The following is a 16,710-nucleotide window of genomic DNA, read 5'->3' on the forward strand; positions in this document are numbered from 1 at the left end:
CGGGCGTAACTGGAATAATTGTACCATTCAAATATAACTCAGGTTCAGGATGGAGACCACGCTTCCTACAAAAGTGAACACACACAGTTTTCTGTTTCGAAAATGTAAATCCCTGTTTGTCTGACCATTCTTGGATCTTATTCAGAGCCATCTGCAGTTGCCGCTCTACATATCTCATGTCTGCTCCTCGACAGCTAATCTGCAGATCATCAACATATAGAGATCCCAAGATGGTGGAAGGAAGTTCTTTTAATACAGAGTTTATTTTTAAACTAAACAGGGTTACACTAAGCACACAGCCTTGAGGCACACCCTCTTCCTGTTGAAAAACATCCGAAAAAACAAAGCCAATCCTTACTTGAAAAGTTCTAGCGTTCAAGAAATTCTGTATGAAAATTGGTAGGTTGCCGCGCAAGCCACTCTCGTGAAGATCCCGGAGTATACCGTATCTCCATGCCTTATCATAAGCTTTCTCAATGTCGAAGAATATTGAGACAAGGTGACTTCTTCTGACAAAGGCTTTTCGAATAGATGTCTCTAATAGAAGCATATTGTCTACGGTCGTTCTCCCCTTTCGAAAACCGCTCTGATAAGGCGATATAATATTATTCTTTTCCAAGAAGTAGACTAGGCGGCTGTTTACCATCTTTTCAAACAGTTTGCATCAAGCAGTTTGCAAACATCAAGCAGCTGAATACGTGAATTTTCCCAAGGTGGGATTTCAAAGTTCTGTACTGCTTGGGGGGGCATATCAGAGAGGGAATGTTCCTCAATGATAGGGCGAAGTCTTAAAGGAAAGATAGGAATACAGGATGGACGTGTTTCAAATAATATATTACACTCATTATCAAGTAAGCATAGCTTATTGGGATGTTCAGGTTGTGATAGAATATTAAAATATTGCAAAAGGGACAATTGCTCACGCCTCAGATAAAGTGATGGTTCGTTAGAGTCAACATACAGGCTCTGGACAGGAGAAGTCCTGAAAGCTCTGAAAAGACAACTGGTAAGGGCAGTCCTGAAAGACAACTGGTAAGGGCAATTGGCCGATAGTTCGAGGGATTCCTCGGGTCTTTCCCTGGCTTCGCAATAGGAATGACAATAGCTCTCCTCCATGCACTGGGAAATGTACGCTCCTTCCACACTCTATTGTAAAGTGTGAGAAGGGCACTCAGTGACTTATAGGACAGATGCTTTAGCATTTCATAATACACGCCATCCAGACCCGGACAAGACCTATGTGTCTGCAACAAAGCTCTCTTTAGTTCAACCATAGTAAAGTCTCTATTGTACGGCTCAAAGTTGGAAGAGTTGAAAGCGATGGGATTTTTTTCAGAGCGTTGCTTGATAGAAAGAAATGCAGGTGAGTAATTTCGGCTGGAAGAAACGGCAGCAAATGTCTCACCAATTGTATTTGCAATTTCTTCTATGGAGCTAATCACTCGGCCATCTTTTTCCAGAAAGGAAAGTGAGTGGTCTTTATACATTCCGCATGCTTTTCGAACTCTTTCCCAAACCCGCTTACTAGGCGTAGAGGATGTTATTGAGGACACATATGAAATCCAGGAATCCCTCTGGCTCTGCCTTCTTACTTTCCGTGCATTTGCTCTGGCTCTTTTAAAAGCTATGAGGTTTCGCAGAGTAGGATATCTACGAAAAATACCCCATGCTTTTTTCTGTTTTTTCAGTGCTTCATGACAGTCGCGATTCCACCACGGTTTCGAATATTTTAGTAGTTTTCCTGATGTTCTAGGAATGGAGAGCATAGCTGCCTGAATAATAGTATTAGTAACAGCTTCAACAGCGTCATCGATATGCACACCTTCTACCATTTGATGTGTGAGCTCTGCAATGGAAGAGAAGAGTTCCCAGTCTGCCCTGTCCAGGATAAAACGAGGGAGTCTCGTCATGGGATTTGCTTCTCTTCGTGCAAGAGACACAAAAATAGGATAATGATCGCTGTTGTACAGGTCATTTCCGACACTAAAAGTGCAAAATGGCAACAGAGATGGTGAACAGATGGCAAGGTCGAGAGCATGGAATGTCTTTGTAGGCTCATGGAAGTAAGTATCCTGCCCATTATTCAGAAGACAAAGGCTATGATCTTCGATCATCTGCTCAATTTGTCTCCCTCGGCAATTTGTATCTTTACTACCCCAGAGCGGACTATGGCCGTTAAAATCTCCTATTATGATGAAAGGCTCAGGCAGCTGCTCTAAAAGACCATTTAAATCTTGCTGATCAATATGCTCATTTGGAGGCAAATACAGAGAAACGACTGTAACAACAATATCAAAATTTGTTTGAGTAGCGACAACTTGGAGGGATGTCGTCAAAGAAAGCACATTTGAGGGATAATCCAGTGAGGTGAGGAGACCTACACCTCCACTGGCACGTTCACCTGCAATGTTATCTTTCCTGACGAAAGAAAACCTCCGAAGTTTTGCCTGTTGTTCTGGTTTTAGATTTGTTTCCTGTATTGCGAAGCATACAGGATGATAAGCATTGATTATGGCTTTGATGTCGAGCAAATTTCGGTGGAAACCGCGACAGTTCCATGAGACGAGGGTGGCCATTATGATTGATGTTTGTTGTTCCTGTGTTCCTTTTTAGTTTTGCGCGGAAGCAGATGATCGGGAACTTCTAGACCGTCTTCCACTTCCATACTGTCTGAATCTGCAGATTCAGAAATAATTTTATTTGCAGAACTATTGCTGGGACTTCTATTTTTGGTTTCTATTATTGGAGGCACAGTTTTGTGTTTGCTCGGGATTGCTATTTCTTTATTTTGTATGGTATGTGTTGGATTTTCTTTGTTCTTGCTTGCAGGCTGCTGGTTTTTATTTGGTGGAGTCTGTGTACTTATGGAAGTTTGGGTGGCTATTGTGCGGGTTGATTTCACGGCATTGGCATATGATTTGTTCGATATAGGCTGTGTGCTTTGAACTTGTCTTCTGGCTTCGGAATACGAAATGTTCCTGGTAACTTTTATGGTCTGCACATCCTTTTCTAATTTCCATTTCGGACAGGAACGAGAAAATGCTGGATGGTTGCCCTGGCAATTTATACACAGTGCTGCAGCGGTGCAATTTTCGCTATCGTGGCCAACCGACGAGCATCGAGCGCACGTCAGGGTCCCACGACAGGACATCTTGGAATGGCCAAAACGCTGGCACTGGAAACATCGCATAGGGTTTGGAATGTATGGACGTACAGGACAATTGAGGTATCCAGCCTTAATATTCTTAGGCAGATCAGGCGATTTGAAGGTCAGGATCACGTGTTTGGTGTCAATCAACTGACCTTCCTTACGCATCTTGATCCGCCTAGCGCCACAGACATTTTGGTCAGCTAACTCGGAAACGAACTCTTCTTCTGAAACAGAGAGAAGGTCGATTTCCGAGATAACACCTCTACAAAAATTCAGAGTTTTATGCGCTGACACAGTTATAGCTACATTTCCAAGTTTGGTTTGTGACAAAAGGGAAGCAGATTGTGTTGGCGAAACAGTATCTATAAGCAGGTCTCCAGAACGGAGACGCTTAATATTCTTTGGCTGACCTATGCATGAGTTAATGTATTTGCTTACTAGAAAAGGAGACATCTTTTGCAGTTCACCAGAAGGACAAGAGACAACTAGGAAGCGCGGATTTTCAGTAGTTTCCTTTGCATTTACATCAGTACGGGTTTTCTTACTAATAGGTTTCTCAATTATTTCTATATCTTGTTTAATTTCGTTTGGGTCAGGTTTTTTTAGTATGAAAATTGAAGCCATGTTTAAAAGAGAAAAAATTCGGGTCCGACGGCCCCGCCCACCACCGAGCCCTACAAGGGAACACAGATTCCTGTGTTAGGGCTAGCCGGACCTATACGCAAACTGAAGCCCCACAGTCGGCTTTCCCGAAAGCAGGTACTCCCGAGAGCTTGACCCCAAGCCACTGACACAAGGACTAGTGACCAGCCGATTGACACCCGTGAGGACGACTAAGGTGCCTCCCGTTTAGCTGAAGCAGAGGCCAAAGTAGTGTGTTGGGGACAGTACCTCGCCCCTCAACTACCAGGACCCTCCTTTCCAGCGACACGGGTCTCCACGCACGGCAAACACGTGGGCAGTTTTCTCGCCACTCGAAAACTAGAAACAAGGTCTGTTCCAGCCTCTCGTGACGAGCCCCAAACTCCGTAGAGAGAAACCACAAGGGAGAAGGGAAGGGAAAAAGTTCCAGCCAAGAGGAGAGGAGACGGAAAAGAGGATAGATCACTGGGGCTCCAGGATCGTGACACCCGTCTCACCAAGAAGATGATCCCCTGAAGGGCTAGGGTACCTCGGGATTGCCACACCCGTACTCACAAAAGTGAGCCCCTGAGGGCGTGTACATGGACAAAGTTAAGTTTGTGCAATTCTTTGATGTTTTCTTAAGTGAAAAGAGATCGATGTGGATATGGAGTTCGTGCAATTCTTTGACTTCTTATTTTGGTTTTGTGTAGCGGCCATCTTGAATTGTGCCTTCCTGGTGCCGATCTTGGAGTCAGAAAAGAATAATAATAAAAAAAAAAAAAAAAAAAAAACAATGGGCACCCAATTGTGAACTTTCACCGAAACTAACTAAGGTTTCAAAATTTTATCGTTAGAACACGGGTATTTTACGTACGAGTAATTTTTCCACATCAGCCTTGGCCCAAATTCTCGCCGCGTATTCTTTCGCCGCTTTCCCATCATAGCCCTTGGCATCAAGAACAGCCTGCTTAATTTCTGTCAGTTTATTTGTTTGAGACACGTTTATATCAAATCATCGACTAACTGTATTAGAACAGCTTTAGTAAGCTTCATCATAAACTCAAAAACTGTGAAAAGATAAAATTAAGAAAAATAACCTTACACTCTCCCCCCCCAAAATATTACAAAATACAAAAGCAGGCTTATTCTCTACAACTGAATAATTCCCCAATACTTCCTGAACGCTAATTGCCTTAAAATCTGAAAAGATTCAAAGTACTTAATATATACATAAATACAATATATAAATTCCTCGATAACTGAACTTGATTTCAAACACTTTAATTTGCTTAACTATGACATTACACTTGGAAATACCTCCCTCCTGTAAACTCAATGCATCAAAATACTTTAGATATAAACATATAAATCAGAAATGCTAAATAACGTGCAAAATTATGCCCAATGCACACCGCTGTAATACTCCTAATTTAAAACTCAGTTACTAGAAGAATGGAACATACAATTAAATTCCAATTAACAATAGTCTAACCACAAATCCCCAGTAATGAAGAATGTCTCTGAATGAATGTTTCGAATCAATGAACCCAAAATGAATGAAGTCTCAAAGAGCGTCTCTAAAATCACAAAAACGGTACTCACAAGTTTGAAGACCCCCTTCGATGATTACACAGAAAAGCACTTGGGTACAGGCATCTCTCCAAAAGAATTCTTCATTGCTCTTCAGCACAAAATCACACTGCAACGTTTTCCTTCGGACATATGGTAACTTTCTGAAAAGTCCTCATTATACGAATGCCCTTGCGCACAAAACATTTAATTGTTCTCGTGCAGAGACGAAAGACTTCTCGCGCAAGGTCTCTAAAAACCTTGCCGTTTCTGGAAAGTCCCTTCGACGACCTGGTACACTCACTCAAGAAGATATATGGAAAACAGCGCTCGATGTAAGCTGAAGTCCACATGCGAAAAATTCATTCCTAAATTTACTTTCATTGTCCTCGTGGAGAGAAAAAAGTCTGACTTCTCACACAAAGTTTCTAACAACCTTACCTTTACTGGAACTTTCCTTCGACAATCTGGAACACTCACACAAGAAAGATATACGGAAAACAAGGCTCGATGTAAGGGTTTAATCCTAGTATCCGGTGCATACGGGATTTGGCTTCTTTTGGCGACTTTATGATGAGCACTAAAAACGAAACATATACGATGAGTAGTAAACGGGTCATTCAAAGAATATATATAGTTATACATAGTATATAGTATGTATGTAGTGATAATATATAGTGTATAGTATATACATAGACGTTCTTTGGGTCATTTTTTGTGTTGGCGATAATTTTCAAAATCGCGCCAAGGCTGCACAGTATACTAGGATTTTACCGATGTAAGTCCACAGGCGTCCACAGAAATTCTTTTCTGAATTTACTTTCAGGAATAATCCACACTTCTGCCACCAAATACAATATTACTGCTGTGGGGTAGTGGCCGAACACGCTGGCCCAAACTCTTCTTTTATCTTAGGGTTGAAATTAATTCAAACCCAAGTTATAAAACGATAACAAGAAATTAATAAAAACGTAACCTTAACAAGTGAAGTTGACAACAATCTTTTACCTGGATAACACCAAGTCCAGCAGGGCTTCTGTAATGGTTGCAACTGAACTGTGCTAAAACAACAGCACATCTGAAATGGTTCCAGATAGTCCGAGCTAAATCTCAGCACAACAAAATCGTCCAAGCAAGACGATGCTACCTCCAGTATATATGCTGGAGGTTGTACGGTCTCCTAGGTCAGTTATGCTGTGTTGTTTAACGTGTAGGCGATAGCCTTCGAACTCTCGTACCCATTCGCTAGAGCATTCCACGGCACTGTCTTGAAACTACTCGCTTCTCCAAATATTGACTATTCCCTTTCATGGGGTCGCTCATCCTCCGCTGAATAGCGGGTATTCGTCACTGGTATGAAAAAGGTAAGACTTTATTCTGAGTCTGGTGAAAAAGAGTCTATTACGTGGGAGCTGTTTGAGGGACCTTGCAAAACGAAACCAGATAAGAAATTTATGATGAACGACCTTGTCACAATTGAACTGTTAGGCTCCATTCAGGCGGTGAGAGGCATAAAATACGGGAGCTCCGTTCACATCTGCGAGACAGGGTCTAAGCCGCAGCCCATTACAGAAGTTTAATTTGCGCATGCGTGGATATGTCTACAACTTTCTACTGTATTTTCCTCTTCAAGTTTCGGGCATTCGCTCTCAATTGTCGACTCTTATATACTAAATTTGCCTAAAGTCGGAAACTTCGAACGTCATGCCAAAACTCCTAAAACAGTTTTTGTAACGTAGGAAGATTTATTTACCTGGCAGCGAAGTTCGGCTTAAACAAGGTATGACATTTAGAAACTTCGAGTTCATATTTAAATATTAAGCTACATTGGGTTAAATCCCATATGGGCGTTATTGGTAATGAGACGGCCGACAGACTGGCCAAGCAGGCGGTCTCAAATGTGAGTGCAATGGATATTGAAGTAACAGGTTAGAAGAGAATTGCTATTCGAAGAATGAAAGAGAATTTTACGTTAACGAATGGAAAATACAGTGGTTCTCTTCACCTAAAAAAAAAAAAAAAAAAAAAAGGATTTATGGAACTAATTAAAATCTGCAGGAAAATCAACTATGTAATAGTTGTCAGGTTGATGGTGATGCTAGGCATTTTGTGGTTGATTGTAGTTTAACAGCCCCTATTAGACAGATTGGTACTATTCGGTTTCGAGGACCGTAAAAAATCGCCAAATTATCGTTGATGCCAATGCTGCCAAAAAGAATTGCGGCAAGAAAGGAAGTATAATAGTAAATAACTATCTAAGATGGATGTTTTAATTTAGATGAAAGGTTCATTTCATATAATACTTTTTTATTATTATAATTTATATGAAAAAGGCTAAACATGACTGAATGGAAGCATAAGAGTAAAAAACTATTTCAGATCATTATTATAATTTATATAAAAATTGCTAAACATAACTGAATGGATGCCTGCATCGCTATTTCGTTACCGACTTATCGCTAAAGCATATTTCATCTCGTTGGTTGTTCAAACGTATTGTATAATGAATGATGCCTTTTCTTTGAAAATATTCTCGGTAAAGTGCAGAATCGCTCACTTATTTGCTGCTTTTTACAAGGGTAAAAACAATTCGATTTATGTCAATTTTCTTTTACTCTTTAAGTGAAAATAGGTCGATGTGTACATAGATAAAGTCAAGGGTGTGCGCAGTGCCATTTTTGTGCAATTCTCGAATTTATTTTCAAGTGAAAATAGGTCGATGTGCACATGGATACCGAGTATGCGCAATTCTTAAGAACGCGTCAAGCAGTGAGTGATTCTGCACTTGACCCAAAATTCTATTGCCGACTTTTCGTCATGGGCAATTCCCAAATTGTTAAATGCATAGGATAACAAAAAAAGATTTAAAATCAAAAAAGGATTTAAATTTTAAACTAGTATTTCAATGGCGTCTTAAGAAATATAGAACTGTATAAACTTACGCAATCTGAAATCAGCGCGTACGCTGATCTGGCGCTGTTAAATGGGCGCGTTTGCTAGATTTGGCGATCTGGCGCTGTTAAATGGGCGCGTTTGCTAGATTTGGCGATTTTGCGCATACATTTTCGCTGCAATTTTCTTACGGCCCTCAAAACAGAATAGTACCGACAGATTTTTAACATTATTCATTTTAATGTAAGTGTTATTAATTTTAAAGTTTTTAAATCATATTCTATTGCTCTAATGAAGTTTATTAGTGAAAATAGGGCGCTGGTAGGAATCTTCTGTTAAAATTGAATTCTGTATTTATATGGGTTTTAGAAATCTATGTTGTGAATTTGCGATTTTTTTTTTTTTTTGTTTGTTTGTTTGTTTGTCTGTAATTTTGTGTTATATGTGCTTACTTATTTTTAATTTAATATTTTTGTTTGTTGTTTGGGAGTGGTTGGGTTATTGGATTGCCCTCGTTTGTGGAGATACGGGGCCTCTTCTTTTGAGCTATGGGGACACTCGTATCCAGGTGGGCTGAAGGGAGCCTCCAATTCTTACCAGGTATGACATTTATACCACCGTCTGAACGGAGCCTAATGAACAACAAATGTGATAGAAATCAGAAATTAAAAAATCTGAAAGTTTTCAGATTTTAAATCACGTCCAATAAGGCTTTTTTTTTTTTTTTTTTTTTTTTTTTTTTTTTTTTTTTTAAGGTTGTGTGTGTTACCTTTATTTATTAAATATCAAGTTCTTCGCACTTAACTCATAAAATTCAATTCAACAGCAATATCGCAAAATATTCTTAAAATGGGCATATCTTTAGAATTTCGGATACACAGTTCCGCGCGCTGGAGATAAAAAAGGTCCTCCCCCCCCGTAGAATGTTATTGTACGCTGTGATATCGTGGAGTTTGTTAATCAAAAACTCGCTAAAATTCTACAAAATATGAAATCGATAATAAAACGAATTCCAAACTCCAAATTTGGGCTTCCAGATGCCCATATTCGGGTGGAAACTTACGTTATTCAAAAATTAAATGACTCTGGGTACCTTTGTTTTATCACAATGCGAGAAACATACATACATTTATGCAGATTCTTCATTATTTAATTTCTTTAACCCATTAACGGTTTCACCCGGATTTTCTCGTTCTTTTATGCAGGTCTCTTAACGGTTCGTTACGGATTATTGTTAGTTTAAATGTACCCTCGAAAACGGACAGTCCCGTGTTTTTGTATTATCGAAAAAACACGCCAAAAAGGACTAGCCCGTATTTTTGTATGTCTTCCAACCCCCAATGCCTAAGGGGACAAGGGTCCATGCAATCCTGACGACAATGGGTAATGGCTGTCATTAGCGTGGGGAGAAATCTCCTTGATGTTTTGGGATAAAGGCCTTACACTGACTCTAAAGAAACAAATTTATTACCAGTTACAAAGTGGATGCATATATAAAGGGATTTAAGAATTTCCGTTTTAGAGCAATTATTGAATAAAAAATAGAATTTTTTTACAAAATGATTTTTTACCTATAAGAGCATTAATGAATTAAAACGAGAAAAATAAAAGTAATAAATGCAAACATAAAAATCTGAGAATGCAAATCTTTCAGATTTTACATTACGCCCAAAGGGCGTTTTTTAACGGTTTGTGGGTTACCTTTATTTTTAAATATCATGTTCTTCGCACTTAAACCATAAAACTTCAGTTAAACATCAATACCGCAAAATAAATTTTAAATGAGCATATCTTTAGAATTTCCAATACACAGTCTCGCCCGTTGGAGATAATTTTTTATATTATTATTTTCATACAGTGTTGCCTTTGCTCGCTTTAAAATCGTTGATTTTCTTAATAAAAAATTCATTGAAGTTTTACGAAATAGGAAACATATAATAAAACAAATTCCAAATTTCGGCTTCGAGATGCCCATATTCGGGTGGAAATGTACGTTATTCAAAATTGGATGGGTCTAGGTACCGTTGTTTTATCACAATGCGAGAAACATACATATATTTATGCAGATTATTCATTATTTAATTTCAAGGCAGATAGCTCTCGAGTGCTCTGCCGTAATCTAATAAACCAAAACCATTATTTAATTTCTTTAAATATAATACAGGGCTGTAATATGTGGTAGCAACAGTTTGAAAAGTGAACTGACATAATTTTCAACGGAAAATGAAAAAAGGAAGTTAATAGACCTTCTCGGCTAACGCCCTTTGTTTTAAAAATAATGTATCGTGTAATTTAATCGGAATACGAGATTAAATAATTCTCTTTAAAAAATTCTTCTACAAATTTATATCACGAATAATAAAAGCGTGAGGCTGTCTTGATAAATTTATAAATATTATACATCTGACAATGCGATTCAATTATTTGATTTCGTAATTTAAGAGCCTATGATTCTTCTTATAAAACTGTACAGGAATTTAGCAAAGAAGCTATTAAGTAATCTCTTATTACCATTAATCTATGCGATAAATTATTATTATTATTATTATTATTACTTTTGGTTCAGTCTTTTACTTCCAAGTATCCTTTTACCTCAAATAATCGAAAAAATATATAAATTTAAAACAAAATTCGCCCCCAAATCAGAAATTAGGTTACAAATTTCATGCAAATTTTATTTCAGAAGCTATTTTACGCTCTGTAAAATGATGCAAACTTAAAAATTTAAGATTTTTAGTTTATTCATAAATGGAAATATACGCAAAAAATTTCTTCGACATTAAATTTTAAAAACTCTAAATCGAATTATTATCATCCCTAAACGTAATTGTACAAAATCTGAATTCAATAGCTTATCGATAAGCAGTTCAAAAATCGACGACGAGCTTTTGATTAAACACCGTGAATGAACTGAATACAATTTTTGGAACAGCTCTATTTTTAAGCACTTTGGAAAGATCGGTAAGTTGTTGATATAGCATAACCGTTGTTTTTATAACATTCTTGGCATTATGAAACGTGTAAGTGATATTCATAAGCAATTCCCGACAGTTCTGTTCATTTGTCAAAGTGGCTGCTTTTGAAAATATTGTGAAGCTCACTCGATGTGCTCCACTATCTATGATACTCATTAAAGATATTTAATAATGTTTTATTTCTATACAGAAATACTGGTAAAATTAAGAGGTCAAATATTTAATTATTTGAGTTATATAACTACTTATACTGTCTCAAGAAATTTTGAGTCATTTTCTAAAAATAATCTTTTCTTTAAAATTCCTTTCCCCCCCCTACCCACTATGCTTCATGACTTTATTACTATTCTGATGAATGAAAGGTTTTTAGAGACATTACATTTTTTTTAACAGCAAGAGACATGAAAAATGAGCAATGCCTTACCCGGGACGCGAACCACGGACTTCTCGAATGCGCGCCGAGCGTACTGAGACCACGAAGGCATGCTAAAAGGGCGGGAGAAAATACCGTATATACTCCCCCTTTTAAAGGGCGTCTGGGGATTAGGGGACCGAATCGCCAAATCCTTGCGGCGGAGAATCATCATCAACCACCTTTTTTGGTTTGTGTGCCACTATAGAAACATTAGGTTATTTCGAAGCAGGACATGTGAAATAGGAGCAATGCCTTCGCCGGCACTCGAACCATCAACCTCTCGAATACACGCCGTGCGTGCTGACCATTACACCACGAAGGTATGCTAAGAAGGCGGGAGAAAATACCTTATAGGTTACAAAAGTTGAGTAAGTACTCACAAATATAACTAATAAATGCTCTACAAATACAACTTTTAATATTTTAGCAGAATTTTTCGGAAACGTATTTATATAGATTGTTTTAGAAATCGACACAGTTTGATGCCAGTTTAGAGGAGGGGTTGTTTATGAGCGTATTAAAAATGCTTTTCCCACTCAAAATGTTAACTACTTTAAAATAATAATTGATAATCGCACTGAAGCTGATGTTTACAATTATTTCCCCTGAGATTTCTTTAAAAAGAAAGAATTACAATTGTGTTTAATGCAGAAAATTTAATGGAATTGGCATCTGCGCAAGAGGACGGAAACTATCAGGGAGGACTTTCTAAGGAAAACTAGATTTCCTTCACATTGAACGTAGAAAACTTTCACCGAACAAGCGTGTTCACCAGGATTTGAACTTATGTAGGTTTACCAGTACTCAGCGGTTTTAGCGCTTGGCCACCGCAGGCCGATTAAAAATCTCGTTTAGAAACCTTTAATCTTGATTTAGTGTAACAGGTGCCGTAGTTTAAAGGTAAGGATTACTTGAATACAGCAAAACACACGAGGACTATCTGCTTTTAAGGAAAGAGATGCCTTCGTAGAGGACTTTTTAACGAGAAAACTCTCATATTCATGTTATATATAGGGAAAAACATGGAAAAATACCATCGTATTCGTTCGTCAGGGTGTAAATAAAACTACCAGTATTTACCGGCCACTAATATGGCCGTAATTGAATAGGGGAAATAACTGTTGGATTGTAAGGCATCTAAATTAAGAAATAAAAAAAAAAAAATCACTTCTGAGGTAATCTTAAACCCAAATTAAGTTTTTTATTATAATTATGAAAGAGTTCAACTCATTTGTTAATTTTCAGATCGTTAAAATTAGTGTGGCTTTAATGAATGATTATTTAGACCTGTTACAGGAAACAAATACATCAAAAGTTTCCTTTAAAATATCAGGAATTATTGAAAAATCTTCTGTAATTTATAAACGAGAAAACGTATTTATCCAGATTTTACATGTGTGAAAAAATAATGAATTTTGATCTTCCCTAGTAGAGACATTTGTAATTATATTTCTAGTTCCAAATTCAAAGTGAGAAATCTAGGTGCCTGAAGCCAGAGAACACTATCGATTCTTCTTGGCTTCTATTTTCAGCGACGAAATAGATCAACTGCATGGAACTTTTATGATTTTTCTCAACATGTAAACTAAATGCGTGTAAATGTTTCTTAGAAAGCTCGTCGGAAGTAGAATACCTTTATCTTGGTAGATAGATATCGTGTGCTTTAGTAAATTTAGCAAATCTAAACACAGGGCCGACAGTACTATGTTTGAGGCCTTTCTCTAACATAGTCGAATAGTGTATCGAATAGTCGAACAGTGAAATTACTCTACATCGCCCTCTTTTACTTACTTTTATACTTTTATCTCAATATTATATATTGCATCCACAAAAATGTCTCTAAATTAATGTTATTTGGATTCGAAAACCATTTTATGCTTAAATACATCTTTCCAGATGTTTGTCTTTTACTCACTGAGAGTCAATGCTTCTTGAAGATGTCAATTTATGAATGAAAAATTATTTCTTGCTTTTCCGGTTTCCCCTAACCGTTCCCACAAAGGCCGAACCTTTGGGCAAAAACAGCCCTCCTATGATGTTAATTCCTCAGTAAAAGAGAAAGCACTGAACGGGATAAAGTAGTAGAAATCTTGACTTTCCTTTTCACTAAAAATTCAAGCATTCCCAAAATCTACTATAAAAGATATACTCCCTAAGGTATAAAATTTTTGTGTAATGAAATTATAAAATGCAATATATATATATATTCATTATAATATATATATATGCTAAAATATGAATGCATATATATATATATCATTGATTATATATATATATATATATATATATATCATTGATGACATATATATATCAAATAAACCTTTAGACACACTCACACACATACATAATCAGATATATTACATATATAGAATCACATAGTATCAGTAGGTGAAAGAAGAAAATAAATCCTATTGGTGAAAGATTGCTGAAGAAATTCAAAGCATAATGAAAGTTTCTTTTATCTTGGAATCAAAGAACTTTTTTATCGCTTTAGTTTTTGGGAGACTATTAGATTAAAATGTAATAAATAAATAAGTATATGGAAGAAAAATAAATCTTTAAAGGAAGAAAAAGGAAAAATAGAACCAAACAGTCAAATCATTTTCAGCATTAAAACCAATTTTAAGTGTGACAGTATATTTTCCTGCCGATACGAAAACTTAAAAAAATAGACAGAAATCTACATTGTTTCACCTATCAATATACGACAAATGGAATAACGATACAAGAAAAAGTAAATTTGAAAAATTTGCGAAAGTGGAATAATTTCGAATGCTGCACAAATAGGAAGATACCATGCAGATACATTGGATTTTTTTCGAAGCAAGAAATGCGAAAATTCAGCAGTGCCCTCTTTGTGCTTCTAATAAGGTGGTCTTCCAAATTCTAGCTGGAAGGACTTCCATTTATAACAAGATAGTGAGAATGGCATAATTCCTTATTATTTGTTTTCATTTAAAGGGCGAGAGAGAAGAAGCACGAGGCACTGTCGGAATAATTCATGTGTTAACGAATTATCGTCTGACATGTTTTCGTTGGGGTGCCATTGAAGAGACATAGCGTTTTTATGAGGGAAAAAAAAAAAAAAAAAAAAAACACGAAAAATCCGTTATCCTATCAGCGGAATACGAACCACAGGCATTCCGACTGATAGTCCGATCTACTATCACTTACACCCCGAGTTCAAATTCTAGCTGGAAGAAGCTCCATTGAGCAATTTCCAGCTCAAAGAAGAATGAGATAATTTCTCATAATCAATACGGATATATAACTGATGATTCTAAAATTCTATTATCATTAAGACTGGAAAAAATACACGATTTAATTCATTTTCATACATTTTAAAAGAAGTTAAATTTTTCAGAGAGTTACAATAAAATATTTATTAGAATGTCAAATTTAAGCATTTCAATTATTTATATAATAAAGGATAAATTTTATATTTATATAATAAAGAAAAATCGTTAATAATATCACTCTGATTTTAGTGGAGATATTTTAAGAAATAAATAAGTGAAAGCTGGAGGAAGAAAAACTATTTCAAGTTATATGTTTATCTTAAAAGTAACGAGAGAAAAACTATGTTAAAAGAAAAGGCACGCATATCGAAATTATTTCCTGTACTGCTGACAAATTGTTATATGGCATGCATACTATAATGTTCATGAATAATTGATTGCTACTAAATTAATACAGGCATAGCATATTTCTAGGGACTGATCTGCTGTAATTTCCAATTTGATTTTTGCATACTTTTATATTTAGGACACTAATTACATCACACTGAAGATTACTCAATGGAATAATTCCATTGCAGTTTTATAGAAAATTATAAAATTTTCGGTTTCAATAAACAAATATATAATATTTCGATGACTCAGCAGGTAACATAATTTATTATCTTTCAAGTTTTTTTCGAAAACACCTCGGCAGATATAGAATCAGCCGCAGACTGTACTAACTTTAACAAGCGGCAGTATCTGAGTGTTCACATTTCTGTTTATAACTGCAATAAGAACAAGTATAAGTTTGAAAAGTTTACCAATGGCTATGTGGATAAAAGAGATGATCATAAGTATTTTGACCTGGTTTTGGTTTCTGGTCAATACGTTGGCTGTAGGGAAGATTTCGTGATTTTTTCCATGTGAAATAGTTTTCTTTATAAATTCCTCTAAGTCTTTCGTTAAGTACATACAAAGTTGCTACATTAAACATTAGTAAGTGTTTACATAGGTAAACATTTTAAAAGCGACTAGCGTAAAGAAAGATTATTTAAATTATGTTTTTAAAATGCAAATTCAGAACACTGAAAACCAAACAGTAAACATTATAAGACTAATTTAATAATCTTTGGTTTGGTTTACTTGAAAACTTTACTTAAAAAACGTTGAAATTTACAATGTTTACAACAAACTATTATTCTGCCATATTCATCGATTGCGTTAATCAAAATCTAAAATTATTTAACGTAAAATGTAATTATCCGAAAATTATGTAAAATAAGAATTTTTTCCCACTATATCTGTAGTTTACAATGGCTAGAAAAAAAGATAGCTCTAGATAATAAGTATTTCTAGAATGAAAAAACTCTATTGACTAGAAATAGTCTTTCGAGACCTTAGTGTCAGTTAGCCTGCGGAGGTCAGGTTCCCTTCCAAAAAAAAGTAAAACTGTTTAAAATGCATATAGTTTAACGCTTCCTGTTTTATTTGGAATAACATTTCAAAAATAAATCTCGTGTCGGTTACGAACCAAGCAATTCTTAACAGGATAAAAAGCCGTACTTTGATAATGCTAGGATCATGCATTCAGTTTTCGTCGTTTTAATAAAATCCATTATGATACTTATGCTGGTAATTATAAACTGCATTTACGGATACAGAAGTATGATTAATACACTAATATCACAGAATATAAGCTTTTTATGCTCTGACAAGTTTTGTCAAGATACCAATTTTTAGTTCATATACAAGTCGTAATTCCCTAGCCAGATTCCTTTTTTATATAAATAGATGCAGAGAGGAGAAAATGGAACAGTTAATTATATTTTTTATTCTTTTTCAAAATTTAATTCTTTTAGATAT

At 36.1% G+C, this 16,710-nt stretch overlaps 1 long non-coding RNA gene across 1 annotated transcript in view; it reads right to left on the bottom strand.

Annotated features, from left to right (window-relative positions):
- Positions 1 to 5,046: 5,046 nt before the first annotated feature.
- Positions 5,047 to 16,710, bottom strand: part of LOC146993490 (uncharacterized) — a 60,764-nt gene continuing 49,100 nt past the window's right edge. Inside the window, exon 3 of the long non-coding RNA XR_015038283.1 lies at positions 5,047 to 5,924. This is a non-coding gene — a long non-coding RNA (uncharacterized LOC146993490). The remainder of the gene's footprint in view (positions 5,925 to 16,710) is intronic.

This window comes from Stegodyphus dumicola, chromosome 12, assembly GCF_044657685.1.
Source record: "Stegodyphus dumicola isolate Sdum_Otavi_A_Nest chromosome 12, ASM4465768v1".
Taxonomy (NCBI): domain Eukaryota; kingdom Metazoa; phylum Arthropoda; class Arachnida; order Araneae; family Eresidae; genus Stegodyphus; species Stegodyphus dumicola.